This window comes from Dipodomys spectabilis, unplaced genomic scaffold (assembly GCF_019054845.1).
Source record: "Dipodomys spectabilis isolate Male_0828 unplaced genomic scaffold, ASM1905484v1 ptg000276l, whole genome shotgun sequence".
NCBI classification, from domain to species: domain Eukaryota; kingdom Metazoa; phylum Chordata; class Mammalia; order Rodentia; family Heteromyidae; genus Dipodomys; species Dipodomys spectabilis.
In genome coordinates this window covers 1284358-1304798 of record NW_024870953.1, presented here as the reverse complement: position 1 = coordinate 1304798, position 20441 = coordinate 1284358, and the positions used below count along the sequence as shown (strand labels likewise).

Below are 20441 nucleotides of genomic sequence, written 5' to 3'. Positions count from 1 at the left end.
CCAAAATAAAATATTTAAGAATTAACCTAACCAAAGATGTAAAAGAACTATTTAATGAAAACTATAAAAATGTGGTATATATACACAATGGAATTCTGTGCCTCCATCAGAAAGAATGACATTGCCCCATTTGTTAGGAAATGGAAAGACTTGGAAAAATTATATTAAGTGAAGTAACCCAGGCCCAAAGAAACTTAGGTCCCATGATTTCCCTTATTTGCTAAAACTAGTATATTCTGAGTCAAGCAGAAAGGTCAGATAAGTTGATGTTAGAGAAATGAACCCTAAGATAAGCATTCAAATGTATTTTTTCTTTCAGGTGATTGTTTCTAACACACTTATAAGATTAGTTCTTTGTTGCTTTGTATGTTCCTGCCCCATGGTGTAACCCCTGCTTTCACTGTATTTGATGTTGATATAATTTGTGGAGGGGAAGAGAAAAAAACAAATTATTTAAATAGGGATACAGGTGGATCTATTGTAACAATGAGGTATACAAGTCATTATGTCGAATACAAACTTTACAACTTTGGTGGGGGGAAGAAGGATTGGGTTGTGGGGGCGGGAGGAGCATGGGAAGAGATGGGAAGGGGAAACAAAGGAGGAGTCTACAATGATTGATAAGAAATGTACTCATTATGTTGCCCATGTAATTATAAACCCTCTTTACAGTATTTTCACAATAAAAAAAATAAATAAAACTATAAAAAGTTAAAGAAAGAAATTACACAAGATACTAGGAAATGGAAAGACCTCCCATGCTCTTGGATAGGCAGACAATATAGTGAAAATGGCAATACTGCTTTCAAGTATTTTCATTGGCTATTTTCATTATTGCCTTTGTTCTGGTTTTCTTATCAGGAACACAGGGTTACACAAAAAGATCTTCCTAAGATATAGGATCTTAGGCAGAAAAAAATAAATGTATAATTAAAGATTTTCATCTCTTAAGAGAATAAAAAGGTCAGAAGACATTTTGTTATTACTTGCATGGTTCAGATGACTTGAATGTTTTGGTTGTTAAACTAAGTGGAATACATGTAAAATGTTACAGTTGTTCCAAACGATGATACTTTTCTGCTCCAATAAGATGAAACCTCTGACAAGGTTAGAGGGCATATCGATTTTGGGGGAGAAGTCTTAATTTTAGAATGCCAAGGTAGATACCTAAAACAGCACTGTCTATCACATATCTGCTAATTTTATACTATGGCCTATAAGTTTATAAAACTACACATATGAATTGAATGAGAAATGTTTGATTTACACAATTGACTCAAAAACAACTAAAACCAGAAAACACTTCTATATATTTATATAAACTAATATATCCAGTGAGGATTTAAAAATTTTTAGAATATATATTTAACATTTATGTCAAAATATTGTTTATTTGTAAATGTTTATTTTTAATTGTTGTCAGTCGTGGGACTTGAAATCTGGACCTGGACACTGCCCCTCAGCTCTTCAGCTCAAGATTAGTGCTCTACCACTTGAGCAACTAACAGTTTTCTTTTGTCTCATTTGAGGTAAGAGTCTCATGGACTTTCCTGCCTAGGCTAGCTTTGAACCATGATTCTCAGCTCTCAGCCACTTTAGTAGCTAGAGTTACAATCATGAACCACTGGCGCCTAGCTACAATACAGTAGATGGAAAGAAATCATTAAAATTACACCAGAATTAAACGAATTAGAATCCAAAAATAAAAATTGTAAGAACCAAAAACCAAAGAGTTGATACTTTGAAAAATTAAAAAAATTGACAGATCCTTAGCAAATCTTATGAGAAAAAGAAGAGAACACACTCAAATAAATAAACTCAGGTATGAGAATGGAAACATCACCACAGTAACAACCAAGATTCAGAACATTATAAGAGAATACTTCTCAAAATATTATGCTAATAAGTTAGAGTGCCTGGCAGAAATAGACGTTTTCCAAGCCAATATCGAAATGCTGAAACAAACCAAGGTGAGTTAAACCATCTTAACTGGCTCATATCAAACACTGAAATAGAAACAGTAATAAGAGACCTCCCATCTCAGAAAAGCAGCTTTACAGCGGAATTCTATAAGGCCTTCATGGCAGAGCTCACACCAATACTTTTCCAACTCTTCAATGGAATTGAAATAGAAAGTTCACTACCGAACTCATTCTATGAAGCCATCATAACCCTCATCCCAATACCAGGCAGGGACTCATCAAAGAAAGAGAACTATAGACCCATTTCTTTGATGAACATTAATGCAAAACTTCTCAACAAAATTCTGGCCAATCAATTTCAACAATTCATCCAAAAACTCATACACCACCATCAAACAAGATTCATTTCAGGGCTGCAAAGCTGGTTCAATATACACAAATCAATTAACATAATTCATCACATCAACAGGAGCAAGGATAAGAACCACATGATTATCTCAATAGATGCAGAAAAAAGCATTTGACAAGATCCAACAATCCTTTGTGATGAGGGTTCTGGAAAAATTAGGAATCCAGGGAACATTCCTCAATACAATAAAGGCTGTATATGACAAACAGCCAGAATTTTACTTAATGGTGAAAAACTAAAGCCATTTCATCTTAACTCAGGAATGAGACAAGGATGTCCACTCTCTCCACTTCAATTTAGTAATAGAATGACTAGCTACAGCAATAAGAAAAGAGGCAATAAAGGGATCCAAGCAGGGAAAGATTAAATAAAACTCTCCCTCTTTTCAGATGACATTAGCTTGTGTTTAATGAATCCCACGGACTCCACACCCAAATGACTGAAGCTGATTCTAATTTTGGCAAAGTAATGGGGTATAAAATTAACCCTCAAAAATCAATGGCTTTTCTGTATGGCAGCAATGAGAAAAGTGTGTCTGAAATCAGGAAAGCAACTCCATTTGTAATAGTCCCACAATCAATAATACCTAGGAATTAACTTAACCAAAGAAGTGAAGGACCTCTATAATGAAAAATTTAAAAAACGTGGAAAAAAGAAAAATTTAAAAACGTGAAAAGGGAAATCAAACAGAAATTAGAAAGTGGAAAAACCTCTCATGTTCCTGGATTGGAAGGATTTACATCGTGATAATGGCAATAATCCCCAAGGCTATCTACTAATTCAATGTGATGCCTTTCAATGTTCCCACGGCATTCTTCAAGGAAAAAGAAGAGGCAATCCAAAAATTTACATGGAACTATTAAAGGCCCCAAATAGCAAAAACAATCCTTAACAGAAATAACAGTGCTGGAGGAATATCAATACCAAATTTCAAACTCTACTATAAATCCATAGTAATCAAAACAGCTTGGTACGTGCACAAGAACAGACCTCAGCACCAATGGAATAGAGCTGAAAACCCAGAAAGGAACCTACAGACATATAAGCCATCTAATCTTTGATAAGGGAGTTAAAAAATTAGAATAGAGGAAAGACAGCCTCTTCAGTAAATGGTGCTGACAAAACTGGTTAACTACTTGTAGAAAACTAAAGCTCGATCCTTATATAACACCCTGTACCAGAATCAACTCCAAATGGATCAAAGACCTCAGAGTCAAAGCAGACATTCTGAAAACATTACAGGATGGAATAGCAGAAATCATAGGTCTCCTTGGTACAGGCCTAAAATTTCTTAATAGAAACCTAGAAACACAACAAATCAAAGAGAGGTTGGACAAATGGGATTGCATGAAATTGCTGAGCTTCTTCATGGCAAAGGGTATAGCTAACAAGATCAACAGAAAGACCACGCATTGGGAGATCTTCACTAGCCATACAATGGACAAGGGTCTCATATCTAAAATATACCTAGAATAGAATTGAAAACCCAGAAATGAACCCACAGACCTATAGCACTGTAATCTTCAATAAAGGAGCTAAAAACTAGAATGGAAGAAAGACACCCTCTTCAGTAAATAGTGCTGGAAAAATTGGTTAATCATTTGTAGAAAACTAAAGATGGATCCTTATATATCACCCTGCACCAGAATCATCTCCACATTGATCAGATACCTCGGAGTCAAAGCAGACACTCTGAAATCTTTAAAGGATGGAATTAGAGAAACCCTAGGTCTCCTTTACAGGTCAATATTTTCTTAATAGAGACCTGGAAACACAACAAATCAAAGAAAGGTTGGAAAAATGGGATTGCATGGAATTGCAGAACTTCTGCATGGCTAACACATAGCTAGCAAGATCAAGGGTCTCATATCTAAAATATACCTGGAACTCAAAAAATTAAACTCCCCAACAACAAATTTTCAATGAAACAACTGGGCAATAAATAAGTGGGCTAAAGGCCCACTGAAGAGGAAAGAAGGAAGGGCAATCGATACATGAGGAAATGCTCAACCTCCCTAGCCATAAGAGAAATACAAATCAAAACAACATTGTGATATCACCTCACCCCAGTTCCAATGGCTAAATCAAGAAATATAATTGCAAAAGATGCTGGAGGGGATGTGGACAGAAGGGAACCTTACTGCATTGTTGGTAGGAGTGTAAACTTGTTCAACCACTTTCGAAATTAGTATGGAGGTTCCTCAAAGACGCCACATAGAGCTGTCCAATGACCCAGCAATCCCACTTTTGGGCTTTTACCCAAATGATCACAAATAAGACCTTACTAAAGCTACCAGTACAACCATGTTTATTGCAGCATTATTTACCATGGCTAAGATATGGAACCAACACAGATGCCCCTCAGTAGATGAATGGATCAAGAAAATGTGGTATATATACACAATGGAATTCTATGCCTCCATCAGAAAGAATGACATTGCTCCATTTGTTAGGAAATGGGAAGAATTGGAAAAAATATATTAAGTAAAGCAAGACAGCCCCAAAGAAACAAAGTTCTCATGGTTTCCCTTACTTGCAATCCCTAGTATATGTCTGAGACAGCAGAAACGTTCAGATAAGTAGATGTTTGATGAAATGAACCCTAAGGTAAGGATTCAAATGGTTTTTTTTTTCTTATTGTTTCTAACATATTTATAAGATGATTTGTTTCTTGCATTTTATGTCCCTTGCCCAAGGTATAACCCCTGCTTTCACTGTAGTTTATGTTAATATAATTTGTGGAGGCGAAAGGGAATAACAAATTGTTTATATATGGATACAGGTGGACGTGTTGCAACAATGAGATGTACAAGACTTTATATGGAAAAACGAACATTACAACTTTGGCTGGGGGGCGGGGATTAAAGAGGAGAGGGACCGGGATGGTGAGAAGGGAAAGGATGGGAAGGGGAAACAAAGGAGGTGGCAAAAATGCTTGGTAAGAAATATACTCATTTCCTTGCCCATGTAATTGCATCCTCTGTTTACAGTATTTTCACACTAAAAAATTATCTGAAAAAATTTGCATCAGTTGATAGTGCATATGATTTTATTTTTATTACAAACATAGAATGTAGTAAAAATTTTCATTGCAATTACACTGCACTAGGATGTGGGCAGATTCTAATGTAAATAATAGACTGTGCTTATGTAGAGAATTTGAGCATCCAGAATTTTAATATGCCTGTGATCATAAAACTGATACCTTACTGATATTGAGTGACAAATACAACTTCTGATAAGTACAGAAGTTTTCCTTGTATGTTTTTGATACATATTTTTATTGTAAATGTCCTGTGCAGAGTGTTTACAGTTACATATGTAAGGTAATGAGTACATTTCTTATTGAGCATTTTTACCCCCTCCTTGGTTTTTCCCCTACCATCCCTTCCCTTCACGCCTCTCAACTCTTCCCTCCAACCCCCTCCCCCGATAGAGTGTCTTGTACATCTCATTGTTGCAATGGGTCAACCTGTATCCTTTCCTTGTATCTTAAATGAAGAAATGCTGATTGATTTGTGCTGATTCTACTTGTGTAGACACACCTAAGATCACTCGCCAAGTCCAAGAGCACGTAATTCACATGCACATCATTTTTTGTCATTTTGGTATAATTGTGTTCTACACATTTATTGACAGGTTACAAATTATTCTCAAATTTTAATACATTAAAATACCTTCTTTTTGTCTTATTTTCTTGACCATGAAATCAGCAAGACCTCAGTCAGCATTTCTCACATAGGACTTTTCACATGAGTTTGTTAAATGTTGACCTGAGCTCCAATCTTCTGAGGACTCACTCATCTGCTTAAGAATTGATGCTGGCTGTTGGAAAAGAACTCAAGGAAGAATGCCATTTAAAGCCTTATAACTTTATTCTGTACCAGGGTATTTTCCTGCTACTTTGGTTTTTGAGAGTGTCTACAAGAACTAGCATTCCCTGGGGAGCAAATAGACGCCATATGACGTTTACTTACTGAGATTTCCGATTGACTTGCTATCACTTGTACTGCATTTTGAAAGTCGAATGTGTCAAAACCTACCCATTTGAAGAGATAAGAGGAGATGCTGGGAAGATGGCTCAGTGGTAGGGTTCTTGCTTTGCATGCAAGAGGCCTGGGTTCAATTGTTCAGCACCACATGAAAAGAAAAAGCTGGAAGTGGTGCTGTGGCTCCAGTGGTAGAGCACTAGCCTTGAGATGAAGAGCTGAGGGACAGCGCCTAAGCCCAGAGTTCAAGGTCTACACTGGGGTGGAGCTTGTATTGAGTACATAACAAACTGCTTCATGTATTTGGCAAGTTACCTGTCTCCAGTGTGCCGTAAGAATAGGACTATCATATAAATTAATAAATTACTTTAAAAAAAGAGATAGGAGTGGTAAAAGAATTTTTAGAGACAAATACATCTTCAACATATTTGATTCCAAACGTTATGTCTAAGGCATATTCAACAAGTAGTGAAACTTGTGTTGTCTGTAACTATGTGTCTTTCTCCATGTGTGCATGTGTACATGTGTGTATGTATGTATTTTTGCGTAGAGTAACATGCATGTATACATATATAAGGGCATATACACACATATATGCATTTAAAAATAAATATACATATATAAATATATGTGTATATATTTATATCAGTTGTTCAATGATTTAATCTATAGTTCCCAGCACATTGTCATTCTCACAAAGTGTACATGATAAACTGCTCTGAGGTTCCGTGCTCTATGATGGGCATCCTTTGTAATCACTTCCCCCATTACCTTGTTTTTCATCCCTGAATATATTCGGTCTACTTTCCACAGGAAAGCATTGTTTTCATTACATGTATTTACTTATAATAAAAGAAAAAGGTCGTTTGTAAAAGAAAAAAGAAAACGAACTTTTAGGTCAGAGGTTAAAAGTATCCTATCCGTTTCAATGATTCCTATGAGATAAAATTTATAACAATAGTAAAATTGAAAAGGAATTCCTAGATCTGTTGTTTTGCCATTTAGAATACAAATGAATAACATCACGTCACTGTTATAACTCTTAAAGAATGCAAGGGTAACTGATGGTCGCTATCATGTTCCCACAAAACCAGTGGATTCTGAAGGATAATAGTAGACCAGCAGAAATTCTTTTTTTTTTTTTATTGTGAAAATACTGTACAGAGGGTTTATAATTACATGGGCAAGACGGTGAGTACATATCTTATCAAGCATTGTAGCCTCCTCCTTTGTTTACCCTTCCTATCTCTTCCCATCTTTCCTCCCACCCCTACCCCCCCCAAGTTGTAAAGTTCGATTTTGACATGACAACTTGTACTTCTCATTGCTGCAACAGGTCCACCTGTATCCTTATTTAAACGACTTGTTTTTCCACTTCCCCTCCACAAATTATACCGACATCAAATATAGTGAAAGCAGGGGTTATACTGTAGGGGAGGGACATATTAGGGTGAGGTGGTATGACAATGTTGTTTTGATTTGCATTTTTTTATGGCTAGGGAGGTTGAGCATTTTTTCATGTGTCTATTGGCCATCCTTCTTTCTTCTTCAGAGAAGTTTCTCTTATTTATTGGGCAGTTGTTTCTTTGAGGATTTATTGTTGGGGGATTTAATTTTTTGAGTTCCAAGTATATTTTAGACATGAGACCCTTGTCCGTTTTATGGCTAGTGAAGATCTTCTCCCAATCTGTGGGCTTTCTATTGATCTTGCTAGCTATGTCCTTTGCCATGCAGAAGCTCTGCAACTTCATGCAATCCCATTTGTCCAACCTTTCATTGATTTGTTGTGTTTCCAGGTCTCTATTCAGAAAATTTCAGCCAGAGCCAAGGAGACGTAGGGTTTCTCCTATTCCATCCTGTAATGTTTTCAGAGTGTCTGCTTTGACTCCGAGGTCTTTGATCCATTTGGAGTTGATTCTGGTGCAGGGTGATATATAAGGATCTAGCTTTAGTTTTCTACAAGTAGTTAAGCAATTTTGACAGCACCATTTACTGAAGAGGCTGTCTTTCTTCCATTCTATTTTTTTAGCTCCCTTATCAAAGATTAGATGACTATAGGTCTGTAGGTTCATTTCTGGGTTTTCAATTCTATGCCATTGGTCCTGAAGTCTGTTCTTGTGTCAGTACCAAGCTATTTTGATTACTATGGCTTTATAGTAGAGTTTGAAATTTGGTATTGATATTCCTCCAGCAGTGTTCTTTCCATTGAGGAGCGTTTTTGTTATTCGGGGTCTTTTATTATTCCATATGAATTTTTGGATTGCCTCTTCTATTTCCTTGAAGAATGAGGTTGGAATTTTGATAGGTATTGCATTAAATTTGTAGATAGCCTTGGGAAGTATTGCCATTTTCACGATGTTAATCTTTCCAATCCAGGAGCATGGGAGTTTTCCCATTTTCTAAGTTCTGTTTTGATTTCCTTTTTCAAGTTTTTAAAGTTTTCACCATAGAAGAGCAGCAGATATGGAGCATGAAAGAGAAAGAGAGGAAATGGGAGAGTGAAAGAGAAAGAGAAATATCACAATACTGAAAGTGCATAAAAGATAAACAAGAGCAGTATGAGAATATTCATACTGCTGTCTTTAGACTCTACATATACATTTGAAGGTATTTGATGTATGATAACCCATCAAAATGAAATATAAAGTTATTTTGTTAAAAATAAAAATGTCTCAGGAGAAATTTTAAATGTAAAAACAATCTTCATGGAAGCAAACTCTGAGCTATTTCATGACTTTGAAAAGGATAAAGTGGTTGAAGTTAGTATAAATTCAGAAGTATGACAATTCACAATGATATAAAAAGGTATTCATATATTTAATAACATAACCCAAAGCAGAAAGCAAATGTTGGATAATTGATTTTTTAAAAAACATTCTGTCAGGTGCTTGGAAGGTGGCTCAGTGTTAGAGTGCTTGCCTTGCATGCATGAGGCCCTAGATTTGATTTCTCAGCACCACATAAGCAGAAAAAGATGGAAGTGGTGTTGTGGCTCAAGTGGTAGCACTAGCCTTGAGCTGAGGGACAGCACCTAGGACCCAGAGTTCAAGCCCCATTACCAGCAAAATCAAAATATAAAACAAAACTAAACACAGTCTCTCACTTTTGTGGCCTCAACTCTTTAAAATCACTGCTTCAGCCTCTGGGTAAGATTTTAGGTGTGGACATTTATCAACATTCCTGATTCAGACTCTACCTCATAACTTTTTAAATAAATATTTTGTTCTTAATTTTCCTCTTCATAAATTCACATGCACCTATAAAAAATGGTTTGGCCATCCCAGTAACCTTCTCCAAGTACTTCATAATGATGACTTACAAAAAGTTGTATTACATTACAACAAGGAAAACAATGCTACAAATAAGAAAAACCAATAATTAAATATTAATGATTAATAAAATGAAAAACAAAACAATTACCAGTGTTTTCAGTATTTGAAGGGTACTATGTATTAGATTTTACTATTTTCTCATATTCCTGTACATTTAAAACTGCCTAAGATTATGATGTTCAACAAGAGTTTTAAAGGCTATGAGCAGTCTTTAAAGTTACCCATTAAGATTATTATTTATGGCTCATCTCATCATTTGTATATGGCTTATATCATCATTTGTTCCTCACTAACATCTAAAATAAGGAAGCCCTATATTTTTAATAGAAACTATGTAGTTAAAAGTCTTAACTCTTTATTCTGCTCCTTTACACAAAGACTTTGCAACTTCTCATTAGTAAAATTTCTATAAACTCTGAAATGTACATACTTAGTAGCATATGTCTGCTACCATAAATCTTAAATACTTTATCAAAAAGTTTTATGACCTGGGGCTGGGTAGGTGGCTCGGTGGTAGAGTGCTTGCCTTGCATGCATGAAGCCCTGGGTTCGATTCCTCAGCACCACATAAGCAAAAAGAAAAAAGTTGGACCTGGCACGTTGGTTCAAGTGGTAGAGCAGTAGCTTTGAGCTGAAGAGCTGAGGGACAGCGCCCAGTCCCAGAGTTCAGGCCCCACTCGCAGACTCCCACCCCAAAAATAATTTATGTCCTGCCAAACAGTCCTAGTTTTGGCATATATAAGCAAATTCCCAAAACTAAATATGTTTAAAACATTAAAACTTAAAAAAAAACCTTAACACTTGCTAGAGTGTTCATTATGACAGGTGCCTTGTATAAAACAATTGAATTCCTCCTCTTACACATCTCTTGAACAACAAATATCTGGAATTATTTTGTTTTTGACATGTCAGTCTTTATTCTTAAATGTGTGCTTATGTAAGAAGTACATGGTTCTAAAATTTCATGGCAATTCTTTTGAGCTTACTTTTTGTTGAATTGTCTAGTTTAAGAAAATAAATTACACTTTATATATAAAAAATGTTCTATGCTCAATTCAGCATCAAGTACTCTAACACTGGAACAATACAGAGAAGATTAGAATGGCCCCTGAGAAAGGATGACAGGCAAATTCCTGAATCATTGCATACTTTTACAACAACAGATGCTGGAGGGGATGTAGCCACAAGAGAACTGTACTGCATTCTTGGTGGGAGTGTAAACTTATTCAACCCTTTGGAAAGTACTATGGAGGTTCCTCAAAAGACTCCACATAGAGCTCCCCTATGACCCAGGAATCCCACTTTTGTGCATTTACCCAGATGATCACAAACAAGACCACACTAAAGCTACCAGCACAACTATGTTTACTGCAGCATTATTTACCATCACTAAGATCTGAAACCAACCCAGATGCCCCTCAGTAGATGAATGGATCAAGAAAATGTGGTATTTATACCAATGGAATTCTATGCCTCCATCAGAAAGAATGGCATCGCACAATTTGTTAGAAAATGGAAAGACTTGGAAAAAAATATTAAGTGATGTAAGCCAGATCCAAAGAAACATAGGCCCTATGTTTTCCTTAATTTTTAATAACTATTTTATGTCTGAGATAAGCAGAAAAGGTTAAAAGCTTTGCACATATGACCAGATTAGGCAAATCAAACCCAAGATAGGAACACACGTGTGTTTTTCTCTTGCTTGTTATTGATTCTAACGTACTTATAACAGGTGATGTGTCTTTTTTGTTTCTTTATATGTTCCTCCCCCATGCTATAACCCGTTTACACTGTATTTGAAGTTGGTGCGCCCACATCTTTTATATACGTTCCTCTAATCTGGGGAGGGAAAGGAAAAAAAACAAGATGCTTAAATAGGGATACAGGTTGACCCATTATAACAATGAGATGCACAAGACACTATGATGAAAAATGAACTTTACAATTTAGGCAGGGGAAGTGTACTTAGGGAGGGGAGTGTGCTTGTAGAGGTGGGAGGGAAGGGATGGTAGGGGAACATAAAGGAGGAGGTAACAATGCATGTTAGGAAATGTACTCATTACCTTGCTCATGTAAATGTGACCCCTGTGTACAGAATTTTACAATAGAAAACATATAACATGTTCTGAGATGGAAGAGTTTATTTCCTTTATTTTACTCATATAATATTGTCAACAAAGAAATTAATGCAAAACACTAATATGAAGGTATTTTGAATGTGTGTGTGTGTGTGTGTGCAAGAGCATGTGTTCTCATCCAATTGCATGTATGTTGGTGTGCTCAGAGTTTGAAATCAGGGCTTCAAAGTCTTGCTAGGCCTTTCCTCTCTAGATTGGTGAGCTACTATATGAGCTACATCTCCATTCCTGGTCTGTTGCTAATTCATTGAAATTTTTGAAAAATAATCCTATGAATTTATTTTTCCCTCATTGGTTTCCAACTGTTATCCACAGATCTCTAGCTTCAGTGTTGATATGGCGAATAGTTAGGTTTACAGATGTGACCAACCAGCGCAAGTCTTTTAGAATAATTTTAAAAGTAGAAGAAAGTTTACTTCACGGGGTCCTGTTTTATCATTTATTTTTAAAGCATTTTGGAGTGATTATATGCAATTTTTTTCGTTTTTTTGGATTCTTAACACAATAAGTGAAAATATTTAAAAGTTTTAGTACTTTTTAAAAAGGAAACAGGAACTATGGGACTGAAGAAATTTTTCCCTTATAAGCTCAGCTCTGTGCATGATAACCCAATGTCACCAACACAATCTGTGTTGAAGACCAAATGTAACAGAAAACTATCACCATGGGCAATAATTGCTATGCTATTATTTCTTGGAAATATGAATATTGAATTGAGAGTGTAAGAGAATGGAGAGATTTTACCTACCTTTTGTGTATTGCTGAAAGACTTTTGGAAACTTTGACTCATTTCTTTGCTCAAAGTGTGTGTTTGAGCCATGCACTTACTGCATTTAATTACAATTTTTCCAAACACTAAAATGGTAATAACATTAGCTTTATAGAAAATGTTATCTTAAGAATTAAGGGAAATAAAACTTGTGAAATACTTAACACAAACGTCTATGAATGAGTTTGAGTTTAGCCAGAAGTTTTTAAAATACTAAAAAGAATGCGATAAGTATTTCAGAAACCATTACATGTAGTGAGCAATCAGAAGTAATGTTATCTATTGACCATGCTCTGCTTCCAAGGAAGCCAGGTGGATAACTTCTCATGCTGTAAATCAAACTGGTTATCTTATGTCTTGTGTGTGTAAAAATATCAGGGACAGAATGATGAAGGAATGTTGTAGACTGAGGTGAAGTCCATATGAAAATGTGCAAAACTGATAAAACATAAAAGTATCTTAGTAGTAAATTGTGTTTTACATTATTTAAATTATATCACAAAGATAAGAAAGACCTAGAAAAATGAATTCTCTTTTTGATGTCCAATCATAGGTCCTTGGATCAACTCTTTCCTCATTCTTGTAGCGGTATCATCAGATGAGATGAACTATATTATTTTTTTGTTTGCTTCCTTCCATTTATTCTGCATTTGACACCTCAACTAATTGAGACTGAAAGAAACCAAGGGAAATTAGACACACAGGCTTTGGAAAGAACAATCAATGTAAAATAAATAAAACACATACAGCCTTGTAAAAAGTCTGACTAAATTGAGTTATATAGTCTCAAGCGTCAACAGAAAATGATTAAGAAATATCATGCTATTGATAATTGAAAATGATAGGAGTTGCTTAATATTTTTCCTTTCTACTAATTTGAATTAATTATTGATTTTGTATAGAGAGATTAAAGATGAGATTAACAAGAAACTAGATTAAAAATGGACAAAAGATCAGAATAGACATATTCTTCTTAAAGCCCTGATAAATCGCCAGTAAGTTTACAAAGTTGTTTAATACAACTCCTATGCTGGCTTAATGTTTTATGAGCAGAAGTCATTAGAGAAATGTAATTCAAAATTACTATGATACTACTTCATAACTACTATAACTTTTATCAAAAAGATCAAAGGAATCAGGTGTGGTGGCAAAAGATTTTAATTCCAAGCATTTAGGAGGTTGGATAAGTCTAAGGCCAGTCTGGGGTACTGCACATAGCAAAAACAGGCACTTTATTACCTTTAACAAAGGTAATAATGTTGGTGAGAGTGTGGAGAAAAGGAGATTTTCTACACTCTTCTTCAAAATACAGATTAGTGTTCTCCTTGCAGAAAGTAATATGCAGTTTTCTATAGAACTCCAAAGTTAAAATATCATCTGCCCCACCAATCATGTGATTATTTCTCTCTGGGTAACTCAAATATATCTGTAGTTCATTGTTATTCACATCATTCACAACAACAGCCAATATATAAATCAAAGTTCAGTGTTCAACTACAGACTAATAAAGCAACCGTGATACATGCACAAATATCTTTCTCTGTTTCATTCTTAAAATAGCAAGATACTTATGCCATTAGCCACAACTTACAATGACCTGAAAGATGTATTCTAAATGAAGAAAAATAATGTACTCTGATCTTTGTAAACACACACACACACACACACACACACACACACACACACACACACACACACACACAAACCAACCTCAAACATTAAGAGAGAAATTTTTTAAAAAGTAAAATAAAGTGGAATTACTGTGGCATTTAGGTCACAATGTAGAAGATAGTAGATATACTGGTTGAACTGGTATAGAGTCGTAATGTACAACATGAGGATACAGGGGACAACACTGGCCTTACATATGAATGAAGCTAAATTAGTACGAGTTGTTTTTCCGAGTAGGGGTTGCTCTTTTATTTGTTCTTCCTTCAGTAATGGATAAGATGAATGTAATTCTTTAAATATTCCTGCCTATTTGTAGAAATAATAACAAACAATATAGCAATAATGTTGCATCATCAACATAGAACAAAATGTCAAATTAAACTACATGAGATTATCCTTGATGTAAACTAATTATTACAAATAAAAGAAACCATGGGACCTATGTTTCTTTATGTCTGGCTTACCTCACTTAATATGATTTATTTCCAAGATCTTCCATTTCCTCAAAAATGAGATGGTAGCTTTCTTTCTGATGGAAACATAGGATTTTGTGTGTGTGTGTGTGTGTGTGTGTGTGTGTGTGTGTGTGTGTGTGTGTGTGTGTGTGTGTGTCCAGTCGTGGGGCCTGAACTCTGGGCCTGGGTGCTTTCCCTCAGCTCTTCAGCTCAAGGTTAGCACTCTACCACTTGAGCCACAGCGCCACTTCCGGCTTTTTTTCTTTTTGCTTATGTGGTGCAGAGGAATCAAATCCAGGGACACAGGAATGCAAGGCAAGTGCTCTACCACTGAGCCACTTCCCCAGCCCTGGAAGCATAGTAGTGCATGTATGTATATCTCTCTGTTGTGTGTGTGTGTGTGTGTGTGTGTGTCATTTTCTTGATCCATTCAGCTACTGAGGGGCATCTGAGTTGATTCCATATCTTAGCTAGGGTAAATACTACTGTAATAAACATAATTGTGCTGGTAGCTTTAGTGTAGCCTTGTTTGTGGTCACGTTGTTAAATGCCCAGAAGTGAGATTACTGGGTAATAGGGGAGCATTATTGTGTACATCAAGTATAATCTTTGTAGATGAGCAGAATAGCTCAATAGCTAAGTACATATCAGCATATAAGGTGATTCCAAGTGAAATAAACTCCAATACATGTTCTTTGTTTTTGTTCTTAATGTACTATGGGATTTGTTTTTATTTTTGTTTTATTTGTGTTTTCCCCACCTATGGTTTATCACCTGAAGTCACTGTATTGGATTTTGATGCCCTGTGTATTGTAATTATGTTGATCTGAACTTGGGAAAGGAAATAGAAAAAACAAAATGGTGAGACAAAGGACAAATGGGTAACCTAAACAACTGTGATACTCACAAAACAAAATGTTGGAAATAATCTTGAGGGGGGGGGGCATTGGGATGGAGGGAGAAAAATTGGAGAAGGGGTAACAAGTTATAAAAGAAATGAATTCATTACCTTACTTATGTAACTAACCCCCTCCCCATACTTTATCTTGACAATACAATTTAAATAAAAAATAAAATAAAATATATGTGAGCAGCAATACAGGAGATATGAGTGGGGGCAACAGCTGTGGAGATCAGTAATTTTACTTTTACATAAGAAGTAAAAACCTAGCATACAGATTTTCAGCCTCATGTCAGCCATTAAAAAGGGAAAACAAAATGCACAATCAGCAAACCAATAGAGATGAAATAGAAAACTAACCGAGGTGAAGAGATGACTTGGGCCAGTAATAACAAATGACACAATTAGGAAACAAATAACAAGCCGCTGAGTTTAAAAAATATTACCCATAATTCTATTAAATGTTGTTTTCAACACAATTTGTTAGCACTATAATTTAAATCACAATTTAATAATATATCATTTTAATAATAAGTTACTCATTTTTTATTTCTTAATATTGAATGTTTAATATGTAATATGTAATGTTTAAATAGCCAGCTATAGAAAAGAAGAAAGTGAAACTAATTTTAATAATATATTTCATGAATTGTAAAATTGAATAGCATTAGAATCTAAACAAATAACATATCATTATTGTTTCATTTCTGTGAATTAATGTAATAATTCAAATTGTATTCTACACTTAGCACTCATCTTAACATGAAATAAATTATTGGACATGACTCTTGGTATTAGGTGGAAGGGTTCAGCACTGTGGTAAAATTCACACCACAAAATACACGAGGATATTACTCCTCTCATCTAGCTTAAATTGTGGAAAATTGATTTCTAAATGCATGTTAAATTCCTGTGTAGGTGACATCTATACAATTATACACAATTATTGTCACGAGGAGTATTTCAGATGACAAAAGTCATATTCATTAATTAAATATTTATTATTTTGTACCAAATAAATATTTATAGAGTGACTGAATTTCTGAGTAGATGCTGGTTTATATGTGCCAGATTATATGTATTGAGGCTTATTTTATATTCCTGACATTGTTTCTACAGTTGGAGTTAATTTTCCATAAGGGGTTAATTGTATTATATTGGATATATGAAAGTAAACTGAATGTTTATTCCATTAATACTTTGACACTTGTCTAATCCCAATATAAATAATCCATGTGTTTGAAGTAATGAAAATAACAAAAAATATAAGCCAGATAAGTCATTCTGTAGTAGAAAAGAATTTTCACCTTTATTTTGATAGTTGGTCCTCTTTACACTACAGAATATTCTTGGGAAAATGTGTTCCAGGCTGGTCACAACTGTAGAAATATTATGGTTTGATTTATCAAAAGAGAAGGAAGGAAGGGGAACCTTCCTTCCAAAAGTTTGCCCCCAGGGATGTGATCTGCTTTATGGTGGTGACTTGGAAATGAACATTTTTCACAGTCAACCTTGAAAAGCCATCTTGATAGACCATTTCTGTAAGTGGATTATTACAGTTATTCTGATATTATGAAATACATTGTACTTCTATTATCCCAGCTTTTCCTTTTTTCCTAGAACCTGAAATAAGTTCATCTTTAATTAACATTTAATACATTTCTTTTTTTTTACTGACAGCAAATCTGGGTGTAATTTTTATTTTTTATCTTTCCAATATAATATAAATTATGTTTTGACCAGTCACTTTCGAAAAATGAGTGATGTTCATGCACACTATTTTGGTGGCTTTAAGTAAATTGAGAGTTAATGTGGTATGGTAGTTCTTTTGCCTAATTGACTGAAGCATTAGATTATTCATGTATAAACCTGAGCATTGAACTTTTAAAATTTTATATATAAAAGAGTCCCCAAAGATTTACTTTAAACTGATAATGGAGGGGGGGTTGTCTTCATGTCTAAACTTTATATTTATTTTTATAAAAGTAATGATGTTCACTGGAGAAATATAAAAGATGCGAACATATTCCAAAAGAGAAAAGATTTATTTATTAAAAAATAGAAAAGAGTAAAATAGTCACATTTCTTGCTTGAGACTGCATAAATTTCATATTAATATAGCTCAAGATGAGACTCAGAGATAAATTCATATTTATATTACTGAGAGTTAAATCACAATATAAGCTACATAGGTATTTTAAGAAATTGGTGATTCAAAGCCCTACATACCTAATGGATGAAGAATAGAATTGAAAATAGCAGAGGAAAACAAATCAACATGCAGGTATTATGATATTATAATAAAGAAATGAAAGAAATGAAGCTTTTGCCTGCTGAAGGAGAAAGTTTAGCCTGTAATTTCAATGTAAGGGATCAGTTGTAATGAGTTTAAAGTCTTTTTCCTACAAGATATCCAAGAGTACTATATTCATCCTCTGAAGAGTAAAGAAGTAATTATTTTCATTAGCTTTGCTTAATATTAATTTAATTGTAGCAAATAGGTTAAAATGTCTGCTCCGTTTCATTCGATGTAATAACATACATTTCATATTATTACTGTCTCTTCATACAAGCCTGAAATCACTATTTTATAGTAACACAAGCAGAAAAAAGAAAATAACCTGGTACAACCATCACATACCCTAAATTAGGTGAAAAACTCCACAATAAAAACTGAACCTGAGGAAGTGGAAAAACAATGGCAGAATAACAACAGAAAATTACCCTAGCTCTATCTAATGAAACAGAGATTTAGAGTCCTATACAAAGTCTACTTCTAGTGGATCAAACCAAGCCAAGCCAGCTATAATTATATATAGATATGCAATTCAAAAGAAGTTTTTTATACTGTCTTCACAAGAAAACAGCTATTTATGAAAATTACCCAGCCATTCATGTGACTACTGTGACTGTGTTAGGCAACATGTTCAAATGCAGAGATTCAGTGTGGAAATAAAAGGGCCACAAGGGAAAAAAGCAGAACAGTGACAGCCACATCCAAACACAGACATAATTCACCTTACCACTGGACAGTTCAAACTGTCATTGGAACCACATTTATTTTTTTTTTTGGGTCCCGTCGAGGGGCATGAACTCTGGGCCTGGGTGCTGTCCCTCAGCTCTTCAGCTCAAGGCTAGCGCTCTACCACTTCTGGCTTTTTTCTTTTTGTTTATGTGGTGCTGAGGAATCAAACCCAGGGCCTCAGGCATGCAAGGCAAGCGCTCTACCACTGAACCACCTTCCCAGCAAGAACCACAAGTATTTATTAACATGACAACATCTCACCACAACTGCTGTCTATAAAAACCTAATTCCAGAAAACAAAGGAAAATAGAAGACCAAACCAAAACCTGGCAAATCAACAAGAACATAGATAGTCACCTTTTAAGATCATAGATCTCCCAAATGAAAGCCAAGACATCCTTCAAGTGGACAGAACCAATCAGAAATTTAAAAAATGGATGTCAAGATAATATAATTCACACACTAAATAAGCAGGCCTTACAACAGGCAATCAAGGACCTAGAAGATACTTTCCAAATTATATTTCAAATACTGTTAAAAAATGTGATTAACGAAAAGATACAAAACATCTACAAGGAAATTTGTGAACAAGATGAGACCAACCAAAGATTAGCAAAATAATTCATGGAGTCTACAAACAGAAAGATAAATAATTTCTGAGAAGTCAAAGGAGTATAAGGGAAAAAACGATGCCTAGTTAAAAGATATGAAAGAAGACACAGCTAAGAAAAATCCCCTAACACTCTTACCCAAAGAAAAGATGTAAAGAAAGTCCACACAAAACATAAAACAAAGTTTTAATAAAGAGAGAAGCCCTAAAATATGAGCAATGAGAAAACAGGGAAATCAAAAAGAAAGTAGAAAGTCTCCACAGCGAATAGATGACATAGAAGATAATCTCAGGTCTCCACAGCGAATAGATGACATAGAAGATAATCTCAGGTCTCAAAGACAGAATAGGTCTAATAGGAAAGAGGAGATAATCATTTAGAACCAAACCAAGAAATAAGAAACGATCTTGCTGGAAGTTCAAGACAGTTAGAAGATCAAACTTGGGGAAACAGGTATCAAGAAGGAGAAGAGCAGGAAACAAAGTGGATGGGAAACATATTACAGAATTCTAGCAGAGAAAATGTCAAACATCCAAAGAGATAAGCTCATTCAGAGAAGAGAAGCCTTTAGAACACCAAACGGAGAATACCAGAACAGAACAACCCACCACCACATTATAATCCATTAGAGGATCATTAGAGATCAAGGAAAGGATGCTTAAAGCCCTCATCAGAAAAGACTGATTATATAAAAAAGATACATAGTCAGAATAATTACAGATTCCTTAGCTGATATGGTCAAAAGGAGAGCCTGGGATGATAAATGGCAAACATTAAAGGTAAACAAATACCAAGCGTAAATAGGGTCCCAAGCCACACACTCCTTTACATTTAAAGGATATATAAAAATATTTTTGACAAAGAGAACTTGGAACAATGAATCTCCAACATGAAAGTAGAAGAATATTGAACAGGAACTGAGGGAAGAGAATCAGAATATGTCTACAGTGTAAAATACTGGATGTGTGTTGCAGATACAAAATCATCTTCTATAGGTTCATTTAGTGAAACTTGTCATCCTCTTTGAAAGCAAAATTTCCATATACAGATTTCCAGTTACTTTGCTTACCTATCACTTCTGATCACAAATCCTCTTATGAAATTTTATAGTATCTTTGAAAAAAATAAAATGATTTGCATATACTTATCATCTTAAGCAAATACAGTCTGTTTTTACATCTTTCATTCTGTGACAAACCCTTATTTTTTTGTTTCCTGG

General features: G+C 34.8%; 1 non-coding gene across 1 annotated transcript; it reads left to right on the top strand.

The window, feature by feature from the left end:
* The first annotated feature begins 10702 nt into the window (after positions 1–10702).
* On the top strand, positions 10703–10805 carry LOC122126374. Its single transcript, XR_006150914.1, has one exon. It is a non-coding gene; the product is annotated as a U6 spliceosomal RNA (small nuclear RNA).
* The last annotated feature ends 9636 nt before the right edge of the window (positions 10806–20441 follow it).